The sequence below is a fragment of the Vitis riparia genome, chromosome 15, assembly GCF_004353265.1.
Source record: "Vitis riparia cultivar Riparia Gloire de Montpellier isolate 1030 chromosome 15, EGFV_Vit.rip_1.0, whole genome shotgun sequence".
In the NCBI taxonomy this organism is placed as follows: Eukaryota; Viridiplantae; Streptophyta; class Magnoliopsida; order Vitales; family Vitaceae; genus Vitis; species Vitis riparia.
The window spans coordinates 19,329,576-19,346,417 of record NC_048445.1 but is presented as its reverse complement, the minus strand read 5'-3'; the positions used below and the strand labels follow the sequence as shown (position 1 = coordinate 19,346,417).

At 30.1% G+C, this 16,842-nt stretch overlaps 1 non-coding gene across 1 annotated transcript; it reads left to right on the top strand.

The window, feature by feature from the left end:
- The first annotated feature begins 13,025 nt into the window (after nucleotides 1-13,025).
- Nucleotides 13,026-13,142, top strand: LOC117932828. Its single transcript, XR_004654235.1, has one exon. It is a non-coding gene; the product is annotated as a U5 spliceosomal RNA (small nuclear RNA).
- The last annotated feature ends 3,700 nt before the right edge of the window (nucleotides 13,143-16,842 follow it).

The window sequence follows — 16,842 nt, the reverse complement described above, 5'->3', positions numbered from 1 at the left end:
GTCTATATGTGGTATACAGAGTGGAGAGGTCTATATATAGTATACAGAGTGGGGAGGCGTTTCGGCGTGATGTTAACGACAGCCGTCCGATGCGTTTTAAGTACATAAGCCGGTCGACAACGTCTTCTTCGCAATTTGGGGCTTGACTAGAAGTCTAGAAGCAACTTAGGCTTGACTAGAAGGTTCCGGAATTTTCTTCTTCGATACAGACGACAATTTTTAGGCCAATAAGGTGGACTTTTGATAGATGTACGGCTAATGGGGGAATTAATTTTTAAAATGCGGTAAATTGGAAAATAATTTCAATTCTTCGGCACTTTTGTACACGTAGGAGTGAGAGTAGAAAAACAATTAGTATTTTTATATTTGAGAGAAGCAAACCTTTCCCCAACCCATTTTCTTCTTTGCCTGCAAAACCCATTTTCTTCTCTGCCTCAAAACCCATTTTCCCGCAGGCTCACCATGGAGCGGAGCTCCATGCATCAACACCGATAGGAAGGAGGTGAAGTGTAGATTCGAGACACCATTGCCCCCCAGGTGTTTTCTGTAAGTTTTGTGGTTATGTTCGGTAGTGTGGTTATGTTTGGTTGCTGAGAAACTGTGGGAAAGTTGAAAAAAATAAAGTTTTTATTTTTTTTACAATAAAACTAGTAGACTGAAAATTACGAAGAAAGTTTCATTTTTTTGTGGTTCCGCTTGTTGTGATTCTGTTTGGCTGTTGAGAAAGTGTGGGAAAGTTGAAAATTTTGTGGTTCTGCTTGTGGGTTAGCTTGTTGTGATTTTGTTTGCTATGTATTAATATTTTAATTGTTGCATTAGCATTGTATTTGTTCCATCTCAAACCATGACCCAGTTATTGATTACCTGAGACAACCGTTGGTTGCGATGTTGCCGTGGTGTTGGTTCATGTGATGATTTAGGAAACAAAAGAACACATTTTTGTTTTTGTGTTTTATGCCATTTGGAATTTTTTCTTTTTTAAAAAAAAAAATCTCAACTCTAACATATTGAATGAAGCATGAAATTCAGTTTTTTTGAGACAATTTGATATGGTAATGATCAGATCATATAGGAAAAATTTATGAAAATGAGAGAAAATAATGTTCCGAAAATTATGATAATTGTCCCTATTTTTTTAAAATATATTTATTAAATGACTAGGTTTATACCTATCTTAAATTAACACTTAAATGATTAGCTCAAGTATAAATTCTTGTTAGGCCTAGTTGACACTTAATTTCCTATATTTTATTATTATTATTATTATATTTTTTATACATTTGTTAAATAATTAGGCTTAGACCTGTCTTAAATTAAATTAACACTTAAATTCCTAGTCTAAGTATCAATTCCTATTGGTCCTGATTGACACTTGAATTCTTATATTTTATTATTTTTTATTATTATTATGTTTTAAATATATTTATTAAATAACTAGGTTTACACTTGTCGTAAATTAACACTAAAATTTGTAGCCCAAGTATAAATTCTTGTTGGTCCTAGTTGACACTTAAATTCCTATATTTATTATTATTATTATTATTATTATTATTATTATTATTATTATTATGTTTTAAATATATTTATTAAATAACTAGGCTTAGACCTGCCTTAAATTAAATTAACACTTTAATTCCTAGCTCAACTATAAATTCCTATTGGTCTTAATTGACACTTAAATTCTTATATTTTATTATTATTATTATTATTATTATTATTATTATTATTATTATCTTTTAAAAATATTTATTAAATAATTAGGCTTATACCTATCTTAAATTAAGACTTAAATTCCTAGCCCAAGTGTAAATTCCTATTGGTCCTAATGGACTCTTAAATTCTTATATTTTATTATTATTATGATTATGTTTTAAATATATTTATTAAATAACTAGGCTTAGACCTTTCTTAAATTAAATTAAAACTTAAATTCCTAGCCCAAGTATAAATTCCTATTGGTCCTAATTGACACTTCAATTCTTACATTTTATTATTATTGTGATTATGTTTTAAATATATTTATTAAATAACTAGGCTTAGACCTTTCTTAAATTAAATTAAAACTTAAATTCCTAGCCCAAGTATAAAAACCTATTGGTCCTAATTGATACTTAAATTTTTACATTTTATTTTTATTGTGATTATGTTTTAAATATATTTATTAAATAATTAGGCTTAAACCTGTCTTAAATTAAATTAAAACTTAAATTCCTAGCCCAAGTATAAATTCCTATTAGACTATTCGACATGGAGACTACATTCGACGTTGGAGCTCTAGGTGTGAGCATATTGCTAGAGGTGAGATGGCTATAGGTCCATTGGGGTATCATGATCCATACATGGTGTGGTATCGCTCCATTACTATTTGGTTTCTTACTCGGACCGGGTCCTTCCATGAGCTACTGGTAATTCTCATGTCTTATCTTTTTATTAAAATTTATTTTATTTTTATAAGAATTTAATTTATCTCTTATTTGACTTACAGACTACCAGCGTACATAAGATATATGATATTGCATATCCAAATGATTTGCACATTCGTAGACTGTGCACTACTATATTAGAGGCCATACATGAGATAGATCGCTTAGATGCTTCGTTTAGTGTTGATGCTACTACATAGCTCCAGCCTTGATCAGGAGATGTACGACCTACAGGACGAGGGCCTCGTAGGAGGGAGATTAGGCACACACCAGTTGTTGCTCGAACGTGACCATCGATTGACACTAGTCTACCACCTCACCAGCAACCGATATCATCCATTGCTTGATTGGGAGGAGTATGGACTAGAGGGGGAGGGGCTCATATGAGATGGATCAGGCATACATATGTTTTCAGAGATGCACCATCAATTGACATCAGCCTATCGCCTATTGAGGACACTTGTGGAGGTGCCATTTATCCCATCTATAGTACCACTTTTTGCATCATCACCACTACTGATAGAGGCTACATTGGTTGATGAGGAGTTAGTTCATATAACAAATGATAATCAGCGAGGACAAAAGAATGATCGTGGTCGAGGACGTGGTAGGAGACATGGTCGTCGAGTTCATGAAGGGGTACATGTTAGCCCCATAAAGCCAATAGTGGAACATGCATATCATGGACGTCCACAACGAAAGAGAAAGTCTCCTTCATGCAGTACACGTTGAGGATGTTACTACATATGACTTGTATTTTGGATACTATTAGTATTTTGCATATCATTATTTTGAACAAATACTCAAGATGTATATTTATACTTGTTATATTTCGAATTAACTAACTTTTTATTAACGTAAGTTTTATAGTATTCTACCTATTTTGGACTTATTTTACACAACATAGTATTGTTACTATTTTGAAAAGGTGATTATTTAATTGGCATTTGGTTTACTTGTTTTGATTGGTTTTGGATTGAATGTCAAAATATTGATTATAATGTATACAGATGATAAACTTTAAACATTTGGTTGTATAAAAGGTAATACTAATTAAGAGATATTTTTCATTTTTTTTTTTTTTTTTTTTTTGTGGAAAATGTCTCTTGAGACACCTACAACATAAATTCGAAATTTTCCACTATGTATAGAAATTGTGGAAAGTATCTCTTCAAGAGACACCTTTAGTATAATTTTTTTTTTTTTTTTTTTTTGAATTGTAGAAGGTGTCTCTTGAAAAGATATCTTCAACATAAATTCAAAAATTTCAACTGTGAATGGAAATTGTGGAAATTGCCTTTAGAAGAGACACTTTCAGTATAAACCCATTTTTTTAAAAATTATGGAAGGTGTCTCTTCATAATTCAATTTTTTTGGGGAATTGTGGAAGATGTCTTTTTAAGAGACACATTCGGCATAAATTCGAAATTTTCAACTGTGTATGCAAATTGTGGAAAGTGTCTCTCGAAGAGATACTTTCAATATAAACCCAATTTTTTAAAAATTATGGAAGGTGTCTCTTCAAGAGACACCTTTAGTATAAATCCATTTTATAGGGAATTGTTTCGAAATTTTCAACTGTGTATAAAAATTGTGGAAAGACACTTTCAGTATAAACCCAATTTTTTTTTTTTTTAATTATGGACTTAGTATAAATCCATTTTTTTTGGGGATTGTAGGTGTCTTTCAAGAGACACCTTCAATATAAAATCAATATAAATTAAAATTTGTGAAATTGTGGAATCAAGACTTTAGTATATATTGGATTTTATGAAATTGTGGAAAGTGTCTCTTAAAAAATACCTTCAGTATAAATTCAATTTTGTGGGAAAATATAAAATCAAATTTAAGAGACACATAGTAGTATAAATTAAAATTTGTGAAATTATGGAAGAGACACCTTCAGTATAAATCCAATTTTTTGGGAATAATAGAATGCTTTTTTTCAAGAGACTCCTTTAATATATATTGGATTTTGTGGAATAGTAGAAGGTGTCTCTTGAAGACACACCCTTGAGTATACATCTAAATTTTTGGGAATTGTAGAATGTGTCTTTTGAAGATTTAATATAAAATCAAATCTAAGAGACACATAATATAAATTAAAATTTGTGAAATAGTGGAAGGTGTCTCTTGAAAAGACACCTTTAATATATATTGGAATTTGTGGAATTGTGAAAAATGTCTCTTTAAGAGACACCTTTAGCATAAATTCAAATTTTTTGGAATTGTAGAAGGTGTCTCTTGAAAAGACACCTTTAGCTTAAAATTAAATTCATGAGAATGTAATATAAATTCAAATTTTTCTTTCAAATTTAATTCTCAAAATTCCAATTCTTAAATTTAATTTTTAATATGACAATTTTCAAATAATTTTCGTAACAATATAAATCCATTTTATAAATTCAATTTTTTAATAAACTTATTGCCTTTTTTTTTTTTAGGCAAGCACGTTCATAAATTTTTCTTTGATTATAAAATGATTTTTCTGTTTCTCTTGATTTTTAAATAAGCAATAATGAATTTTTCATAATTCCAAAATAATGGAATTTGTGAGACTAATTCATGCAAGATAAATTGGGCTTTGGTGGGGACCCTAGATATGAGTTTTCTCTTTTGATTGTCAATTGTCATGCTTAATGTATATTGTTTGATTTTTGTCTTGCTCTTTGATATGCATGTGATAATTTTATACCTGAGCTAACCTTGTTTCCATGATAGCACACTATTACTTGTTGCTAAGGTACGATCTCACTCCTACTTTGTTTATTCTTATGCATAATTCGTTTTGTTATTTGATCATTTCATTGGTATTCATTGATTTCCTTATTAATTGTCATATTTGTTTCACCTTACTTAGTAAAAACTCGTTTTTAGGGACTTAGATGGGTGTTTCGGTCTCTTTACCATACCTTCTCAATAAATAAACTGACCTCCGAACCCAACTCGGTTTTTCACAGACCTGCTTTCCAAAATAATACGTTACACTTAGGGTTTTTCTTTCTTATTTTTTCCCTTTAAAAATAAAACAAAAATAAGTGGTGACTCCAAGTCTTTTTCTAAAAATCAAATTTTCATCAAATAAATAAAAAAGCTAGTTGTGCCATCGAGTGGGAACACATCAAGCCAAAATGTGGAGTCCACATAAAGTTATGTTGCTCTTAGTTTCATAAGATAATATATATATATATATATATATATATATATATATATTATAAATTAGTTAAAATACAATTATCGTAAATAAGTTAAATTTAATTATAGTGATTAAATACACAAAAAATATAAATTTGTAAATAAAATTTTAATATTTTTAAATAAAAAATATAGTTTTATATATATAAGAATTTCTTTTATATTCTTTAATAAATCCAAAATGCATTATATCCTTCAATATATATCAATTTTTTTATTAAAATAACTTTAATATATGTATTATTATTATTATTATTATTATTATTATTATTTTATCATCTTTTGAGTTTTTCCTTATGTTTTTATGATTTTATTTTATCAATTTTCATTCATTGATATTTTGTGTCAAAATATCTATCGATATTTTCCCGATATATTCTAAATGAGAATAAATTATAAAAAAAAAAGTTCTCAAATATAATTTTATTCTTAAAAGAATTTGTTTTTAATTTTTTTATAATTACTTTTAAAAATATTTCATAACAAAGCTTTTAATTTCTACTTTTACCTATGTTTTTTTTTTTCTTTTTGCTTCACATTATATAAAATAAGAAGTATAGATAAATGAAGAGGCAAAAATTAAGTGCTAAAGGGTTATAACTAAAAACTAAATCAAGTGAAGGTTAAGTAAAGAAAACATGTTTAATATTTTAAATAGAAACATAAATGATTTTTTTTAATTTAAGTGATATTAAATATGTCCAATAATTTTTTTCAAACATAGGAAAAAAAAAAAAAAAAGATAATTATACAATAAGAAGTAAAAGAAAATTTTTTAGAGAATTTTTTTGGTAAGTTTTGGATGAGTATCAATAATTTTTAAAAATTTCACATGTGAAATGTCATGTTATTAGGTGAGCGATAAGGGAGAATTGTGCTTTGGACCAATTGGACTTTAAAATTGACTTTTAGTCCATGTAAGTGACATAATTGATAGGAAATATACAAAATTTTAAGAGACAAAAATACCCATGAAAATGACACATCATATTTTTTTTAAAGTGGATTGGTTGCATATGTGGCAATGACCTAAAAAATATCCAAATTTTTTATTTGATTAAATAGAAGAAAATGTTATTTACAAAATATCTTTTAATTTTTTTTTGACAAAAACCAATTTCTATTTGAATTAGAAAATATTTATATAAAAAAAATATTTTATGTTTTTTTTTTTAAAAAAAAACTCTCAAATTTATTTAGAAAAACATTACAATTGATTTTTTAAAAAAGTTATCCCCGTTTTATCCTTAAAAAATATTTTAAATTAATTAAAAAATTAAGAGAAACAAAAGTTCAAATTTATTAGAAAAATGTGATTTCAAATCTAAAAAAAAAAAATAGAGTTATTTAAAAATAATAATTTATTAAAAGAAAAACTCAATTTATTGAAAAGGAAAGTTCGATTTTATATATATATATATATATATATATATATATATATATATATATATATATATATATATATATATAGATATATATTTTCTTTTCAATTTTATTCTAAAAATGTTATTTTTTTCAACTTTTATTAAAGAAAACCGTTTTTCAATTTTTATGTTTATTTTTTTTAATAAAAAAAAGTTGCTGATATGATTTTCAACCTGAATTTTATGCTTTTGTTTTTTTACAATCAACAAAGGGCATGACGAGAAAATATTGAAATTCCAAATCCTTATATATATATATATATATTTTCTTTTCAATTTTATTCTAAAAATGTTATTTTTTTCTACTTTTATTAAAGAAAACCGTTTTTCAATTTTTATGTTTATTTTTTTTAATAGAAAAAAAGTTGCTGATATGATTTTCAACCTGAATTTTATGCTTTTGTTTTTTTTACAATCAACAAAGGGCATGTCGAGAAAATATTGAAATTCCAAATTCTTATTCTCAATTTCCATACTTTTACTAGGTCTTGAACTTAAAGGAGTAGGTTTTATGGACTTAAAACCAATTTTTTTGGCCCAATTGGGTCCAAAGTATAATTTTCCTGATAAGAAATGGGTGAGACTTGACTACAATATCTCATTTTAAAACTAAAAATATTGAAATAAAAAATATATTTACAATTTTTTTTAAAATTTAAATTTCAATCAAATTTTAAAGAAAAAACTAAAAATATATTTCCAAACATGAATATAAAAATTGTTTTCAAACTTTTAGTTTAATTATTTTTAATTTTTTAATGAAATCATATACTAAAAAATAAAAAAAATAAAACCAAACATAATGTTAATGGAACTATCTTATTAAAAAAAAAAAACCTTTAAAATTTGAAAGTAATTTATCTTACAAATTTCACTTGACATTTAAAAGTCACAATTTATAATAACAACTTATAAAATAATTTGAAGATTAATAAATATGATATTAAATATGTTGTGTTTAGATGTAAGGTTAATTAGGTGAATTTATTTTGACTTGTTTAATTATATCATGTATGTTTAATATTAATTTTTTTATTTGTTATGTGCCATATACATGATTACTGTTATTCCCAAGCATCTTAATACATTAATATACCTTGTTCAAATAATTGCATAGTTTCCACCACCCCCACCCCCCACACACTTTTTTTTTTTTTTTTCTGGAAACATTTAAGGACCTTTATTAATCAATCCAGTTTCAATTCCAATAAATGTTTGTAATTTGCATTTACATGTAAGATTTTAAAATCAAACTCAAACTTTTATATGAAAATAAAAACTATTTAGAAAGAAAAAAAATTAGAGGGAAAAATGGAATTTAAAAATTATAAGATCTCAAAATCAATTATAAAACCTCGAAACCAATTATCGGATATTGTTGGAAACGATGATGAAGTGGAAGGAATCAATATTGCATCTTTACCGAAAAAGGTGTCCTCCTATATGTGGAGGAAATATGGTTTGAAAATCAAATTGAAATTTCACAGGTGTTCATTAATGATTAATGTAAAAGATTCACTTCCGAAAATCTTAGGATAAATCATGAACTATTTGATTCCTTTAGTCCCTACATCAGATGAGGAGAAAACAAAGAGTTAATTAAACAAGTAATAGAGAAAGAAATTCATGTAGCTCTCTCAGACATCAATAGTCTCAAAGCATCTGGCCGATGCTCTCCAAGCTAGCTTTTACCAAAAATATTAGAAAATAATTGAAAATTTTGTATCTAAAATGGTCAACTTGATTTCTAAATTAGATAACCTAGAATCCTCAAATCATTAGAGGTTTATTAGCTTATGTAGTGTCTGTTATAAAATATTAGCTAATAGGGTAGAACCTCTTCCTAACAAAATTGTATTTCATTTGCAAGGGCATTTACTCCATGTAAACTTATTAATGATAATGTTCTTCTAGCCCATGAAATTATGCATTCGTTTAAAAGGAAAAAAGGTAAATCGAAATACATGGTGGTTAAACTTGATGTGAAAAAAGTATATGATAGGCTTAAATGGGATTTTATTAGGGTAATTCTATCTAAATTAGGCTTTTACGCCAAATGGATTGAATGGATTATGTAAAGCATTTCCATGGTGTCCTACTCTATATTGATAAATGACATTTTGAAAGGAAAAATTCAGCCATCAAGAGTTATTAGGCAAAAAGATCCTTTATATTTGTACATTTTCATTATTTATTATTGAATATTTGAGTAGAGAATTAGTAAAACAGAACCCTAAAAATCATCTAGGAATTCCAACTCATCAAAATGCACCCAAAATTCCTTTTCATATGTTTGCAGATGGCTATATCATCTTTGCTAAAGCCTCTCAAAATGCTTGTTCTAATATTGATAGGATTTTGCATAATTTTTGTGCCATATCTAATCAACTTGTGAATTTTCATAAGTCTTCGGTCCAAATTTCTAATAGTATTTAAGAGGCTACTAAAAGAAGGTTAGGGGAAGCTCTTAACATTCCTATTTCCAATGGCATTAGCAAATATCTTGGTTGTCTAATAATTCAAGGTAGAATAAAAATTCTAAAGTGATTCTCAAATCAAAAAAAAAAAAAAAAAGCTAGCTTCTTAGAAAGTTCATTTCCTTTCGAGAGTTGGTAAAATAGTTTTAATAAAGGCTAATTTCGCGAGCTACCCTCTTCATGTTATGAATTATTTTAATCTTACAAAATGAAACAATGAGGATATAAATAGAATCAATTTGAATTTTTTATTGTTACCAAATATAGGTTGTAATGAAACTAAAGAGTTTCCTTTGATAGCATACGATAAGTTATGTAGACCTAAATCTGAAGGAGGTCTAGGAATTAAGAAAAATGAAGATGTTAATAAAGCCTCATTAATTTACTAAACTAGAGTGGATAATCCTCACGGATAATGATAGCATCTGGGTGAGGATCATGAGGGATAAATATATTAAATACAACTATTTTTTTAGGATCTCGAAAAAAGGAGATTCCATAGTTTGGAAAGAAGTTATTAATCATAGAAAATATATTAGAGTTGGCCTAAAATGGTGCATAGGAGATGGTAGAAAACTTTGTTTCTAGAAAGACTGTTGGGTTTATATGTTGTCGCTTGTTTCTTTTGTGGATGAAAATAGTTTTCATTGCATCAATTGGGATGCCAAAATGCATGATTTTATAAATTAGGATACCAAGGAGTGGAATCTCCATTCTACTTCATTATTCCTTTCCCCAAATATTTTAGTAGATATTAAAGCAATTCATATCCCTTCCTTTCCTATTGAGGGTAGGATTTTTTTTAGGGTTTCTCTCAGGATGGTAAGTTCATCCTTAAGTTAGCGACTTGGGAAATGAGAAAGCCTTTGGCACACCTTAGATCCAAAATTCTGTATTGGATTTGGAAATTAAATCTTTTTTATCAAAAATAAAGTTTTTCCTATAGTTGGTTATTAGAGATGTCCTTCCTACTAGTGAGTTTCTAATTGCAAGAACACAAGAAATTACGAACATGTGTCCTTTACAATCAAAATATTAAAAATACAAACCATATTTTTAAATATTATCCTTTTGTTCAAGGATTTTGGGATTGCATTAAGTATAATTTTCCTACACCTCCCTTGTATGAAGGTGACTCCCTATCTTAGCTTGAAATGACGTATAAAAATTATAAAATTAACTAAAAATTCTCAATCATCCTATGGAAACAATTTGCCATTATCTCATAGAATGTATGAATTCATATAAATTAGGTATCTTTTAGGAAGATCCAACCCAAACCATTTCTCGTTATTGAAAAAGCTACCTTAAACTTCTAAAATCTTTAAGATTATATGATTGACTCCTATTTTCAAAATGAAAGACGTAATATCACTTGAATGGTTAAAAGATGGATTCATTGGATTTCTCTAATTAATAGAAGATTCAAATTAAATTTTGATAGTTCAAGGATAGAGAATAAAAGCGCATCAGGAGGTTATTAAATACTCTAATGGAACTATAACAATGGTTGCAAGTAGAAATATAGATAATGCTTCAATAATTATTGCGGAATTTATGACTTTAAGAGATGATGTGTTAGTTGCTAAGAACCATGAGTTCTTAAACTGCTTAGATGTTGAAGGTTATTTAAAAATAGTAATAGATAAAAAGAATAATATTCCTAGTTCTATTATGTTATTAATTAAGGATGTTTATAAGTTATAACAAGATCTAAATATTTACTATTATTGTCATATTTATAGGGAAGCAAATAGAACAATAGACTGTTTAACATATAAAGGTATTTGTAATATAGAGTTAATAATTTAGAAGTCAAATTTTCGTAGGAATATTATAAAGTTTTGTTTCGAAGATTGTTGTGGTTCATCTTTCAATTGAATTTGTATATATTTTGTTTTGTACTCTCTTTTTATAAAAAAATAAAATAAAAAACTCGTTACCCAAAGTGATGTAGAGGAGGACAGAAATAATACCCCTCTTGGACGTAGAAATTACAATGCCATAACCCTGAAAAGAAAGCGAGTTGCAAAGACCAAGGAAATGGGGAGGGGGAAGTAGAAGAAAATGAAAGTAGAAGGTGGGTTGGAAAGAAAATGAAAATGGATCTTTAATTACAAACCTCCCCGTGTGCAAGGTGGAAGCAGAATGGAGGCGAATTCAACTTTTTTATATAAACGTAAGTCTCAAGCTCTCATCATCTTCTTCATTTATAGACAAGTTGAGGGTCTTGAAGGGAGGACATGAGAAGTTAGTTAATCCTGTCAAACTCATGTTATTTCTTGTATTGATTTCGGTTGTTTCACCTCCTTATCTTTTTCTCTCCAAATCTCCATCTAATCTCTGCATATCCACGTTTTTTTTTTTCTCAGCAGATCTAAATCGAGTATTATCCAAATCCACACAATTATGCCTATTCATTATGCCACTATAATTATCATTCTGGGAATCAACCTCCCCGAACAACAAAATCCCATGGCCATTTCCCGTTACGCCATTCTCGCCCTTCTTTCCTTCATTCTTCCACTTATTTGAAGCCCACCCCATCACCACCAAGGTGGTTATTGCTGATTTACTACTATTTGCCTTGTCATTTGGGCTTGAGTTCACCTTGGAAGAATAGTTTGCTCCTCGCTCTCCTACTCCAGCTGCTCTCCTCGGCACTACCATGGTGTTTTCTGGTTCCCTCTTACTGGCTTCATTGGGATCAATTTTGCTCCCATATGAATGGCGACCTCCCATATACCTCATCTACCTCTTGATTTCACTTGCCAACTACTTGCATAGGCTAGTTCGAAATGGGCGCGAGTGGGTTCAGCAGGGGATCATGGATAAGCTGCCATGGCACATGAGAAGAAACCCTACAACTTTACTCCTAACCCACATGCAGGAATAGGATACACGTTACAGAGTCCATACAGCTACAAGCACATAGGCAGCTCCCATCATTTCGTGCTCCTAGTCTTTGTTGGCTCTTGGGCATGTGATTATGATATAAACAAATGTAGAATAATATATAGCTGGGCTAGATATCCAGTTTTGGTGGTTTTAAAGAAAGAGTTTTGAGTAGTAATGTAATTTTGTGTTGTTGTAATGAAAGAGTTTTTGGATATACAATCTGGGGCTTTACGTTCTGTTTTTTTTTTTTTTTTTAATCTTCAATGTCAACCGTCATTTTCTTCTTCAAATTAATAGTGATATAAATAAAGGTTTATATGATCATTACAAAAAACAGGGGGATAAAATCAGAATTAGACATGTATAAATATCCCTAAAATGGATTCAAAATTAAGGAATGAAAAAGAAGGCGCTATTAAGGCCTAGAACCCTTGTGGTGTGACATGGGTGTTGGGGCAGCTCCATTATAGCTGTCAGCCCAAATAAGAATTAAGCGGAGCCTTTATAACACATTAGCACCGTCTGTTAGTCCCACATCGCTCTCAGACAGAAGAACGTCCAAAAAACTTGCTTATAAAATATCTGTCAACGTTTAATCGAAGACATGGAGCTGTGTGGGGAGCAGAAAGCGAAGTATTCTTTCGCCTTTTACTAAAGAATACCGTGTGCGCCCCATCCAAAACGGCATACATTTATTTTTGGAGGAGCCATTCCATAAATGGTTTGGCTCCCTGTCAAACAATATTAATACTTTCATCTTAGTAAATTCCTAATTTTTATTAAATATGTATATTGATATAGGTATGCGCAACTTTTTATTTGTTTAATATATGAAGCGTCAGGATTTTGTTATTACCATATATCGAAATCAAAGTTGAAAGCCCTAAAGCTTTTAGCAGCTATAATCATATAACCAGCGGCTAAGTTATAAATGGGTTCAGTGCTATCCTAACTTCACAGTTAGAATAAGAGATGCAGACATCTTAGATTCAGTTGTCCTGCATATTAAGACCCATGGCTTTAAGATCAAACCAGGAAACAGTCCTGTTTCCATCATAACCAGGTTTGCCTATAAGAGCATGAACACAAGCGTTGGATCTGGGGCTCTTTGCACCAGTCCTAAAGGTGAGACCACCTACTTTCACTCTGATATGCTAGATAAGTCAGATTTCATCATCCCCAAGAAGATCTTGTGGAAAGATGTTGATTTTCCTGAAAATTGGCATTTTGCTAATGCTGTTCCAGCCATAGCACAGCGTTCTGAAAGTATTGAACAAATTGTTCAATACCCTGATGGGGAGGAGAACTGGTTTTCTCCAAATCTTTCAGACATTCCAGCAGCTCTAGAGTTTCTGTTTATGAACCCTCTAGAGCTTCAAGCTCTTCCATCCCAGTTAGAACCACTAGGGAAGAAGAAGTTCCAGCTCAGGAAATCCTAAGAATATTAAGCTATCAGGTGTCAGAAGTTACACCAACGTGGCTAGACCATTTTACTCTGAGGAAAATGAGTCTACTCAGGAATCCCAACAGGATGAGTCCCCTGTTATGTCTCCTACCTATTCCCAGATGATTAACACAATAAGTCTAAGTGATGAGGACTTTGAGATCAACAAGGATCTCTTAAGAAAAGACTTCTATTCTGAAGTCAATAAGCAAAGAAATGATTGGTTCTTTAGCACCGTCCCTAAGGTCATTAGAACCATTTACCAAGAAGAATTTTATGCCTACTTAAGACAAGAAAAGAAAAATATTAAGTTTTGGATTTGGTTTGAACTCTTCAAACAAGAGGAATATCCAGATTATCCTTGTAAGCGTATTAATAACACCTCTACAAAAGCTAAGATATGGAAAACCAGTGACAATATTGTTATAGAATCCATTCATCCTCCTGAAGCTAAGATAGAAAAGAATATTAATGGAACCATAGTCACAGCTTCACCTTTTAAGACTAAGCCAGAGGATAAAGGAACTGCTAGTGCATCCGATGTTAGAAGGATTATGGAACAAATTAATTATACTAATATGTTTCTCATAACCCTTGGAAATCAAGTCAATAGAGTTGAGGAGATTATTGAAACTCAGGATCACCTTAAGAAGCCTTTTGTTAAGAATGACAATAAGCCTTTGTTTAAGCCTTTTGAATTATCCAAGAAATTTCAGGAAAATCCTCAAATTGATCAAGCTTTCATTGATAGAATAAGCCAAAAGGTTAAAGATAATCTTGTTATCCCTGAAACACCTCAAACTTTTGCTATTCCCGAAACACCTATAGGAGAATCCTTTTGGTTAAAAGGAATATTAGTCCAAAAGCAAAGGATAATGGACTAATTAGATTAACCAAGAACCTTCTATCCAAAACCCTTTTAAGGATCATAGTGATAAGCAAGAGAAAAAGATTATCCTTAATACCCTGACTATTAAGGATCTTCAAGAAGAAATAGGGCAGTATAGGAAGGACATTAAGAACCTAAAACAACCTACAAGCTCAGAATTTCCTATCCCTCAAGATTATATCAATAGGATAGGTTTTTACCACAGTAATCCTAAAAAGGAAGACTTTGAAGAAGTTCTTGAATCTTCACAAGACAATAATGATAAGATAAATGCATACTTAAATACTATTAGTAAAGTTATCTTCCAAAGGTGGGAAGTTTCCCTTACTATAGTAATTAAGAATAAATTTATCCTTGATATTATTGCTTTAATTGATTCAGGTGCAGCTTTGAATTGTCTACAAGAAGGTCTTGTACCTACCCAGCTTTATGAAAAACCAGCCAAACTCTTTTTGGTGCTAATGGTAAAAAGCTTATTATTAAGTACAAGCTATCGAATGCCCATGTTTGCAACCAAGGCATTTGCATTAAGCAAACCTTCATTCTTGTTAAAGATCTCAAGGAGAAAGCTCTCCTTGGAGCCCCTTTCTTAAGCTCCATCTTTCCCATGTGGTAGATGATCAAGGTATAAGAACTAAGCTTTTAGATAAGGAAATTCTGTTTGAATTTGCCAATCCACCTGGAGAAAGGAATATAAACACCATAAAAGATCAGGTGATTAAGGCTAAGCAAAATCATATTAATCTCTTAAAGCAAGAGATTGCTCTGATTAGAATAGAAGATCAATTGAAGTTAAGAAAACTCAAGATGCCATAGAAAATTTAAGAATAAAGTTATTAGGGAAGTATGTTCTAACATTCCTAATGCTTTTTGGCACAGGAAGCAGCATGAGGTAGAATTACCTTATGAGCCTGATTTTAGTGAGAAAAATATTCCCACTAAAGCAAGACCGATTCAAATGAACAAGGATTTGTTAAGCTATTGTGAAAAAGAAATCCAGGATCTCATAGATAAAAGGTTGATAAGGAAGTCTAAGTCCCCTTGGAGTTGTTCTGCCTTTTATGTTCAGAAACAAGCTGAACTTGAAAGAGGAACACCTAGACTAGTCATCAACTATAAGCCCTCAATGATGTTTTAAGATGGATCAGGTATCCTATCCCAAATAAAAAAGACCTCCTTCAAAGATTAGGGAAGTCCAAAGTTTTCTCTAAGTTTGACATGAAATCAGGATTTTGGCAAATCCAGATTGCGGAAAAGATAGGTACAAAACAGCCTTTGTGGTTCCATTTGGTCATTATGAGTGGAATGTAATGCCTTTGGCCTTAAGAATGCACCTTCTGAGTTTCAAAACATAATGAATGAAATCTTTAACCAGTTTTCTGATTTCATTATTGTTTACATTGATGATGTTTTGATTTATTCAGATTCTGTTGAACAACATTGGAAACATCTCAATAAGTTTGTTGAGACTGTTAAGAGTAATGGTCTAAGCTTGTCAGCCACTAAGATTAACCTCTTTCAAACTAAGGTAAGATTCCTAGGTCATCATATTCACCAAGGAACTTTCACTCCCATTCAAAGATCAATTGAGTTTGCTGATAAGTTTCCTGATGAGATTAAGGATAAGAAACAATTGCAACGTTTCTTAGGAAGCCTTAATTATGTGTCAGATTTCATACAAGATTTAAGCCAATTATGTGCCCCTTTAAGACAAAGACTTAAGAAAAATCCAATCCTTGGAATGAGATCATACCAAGATTGTTAAAATAGTAAATCTAGAGTCAAACCTTACCATGTCTAGCCTTAGCTGATCATAAAGCCTTTAAGATTGTCGAGACCGATGCCTCTGACATAGGATATGGTGGAATTCTCAAGCAAAGAAGTAATAAGCAAGAATTGTTGGTTAGGTTCACTTCTGGTACTTGGAACCATGCCCAACTCAACTACAGCACCATCAAAAAGGAAATTTTAAGCATTGTTTTATGCATTTCAAAATTTCAAGATGATCTTTTAAATCAAGAATTTTTATTAAGAGTTGATTGTTTATCAGCAAAATCTGTCTTGCAAAAAGATGTTAAAAATATAGCTTCTA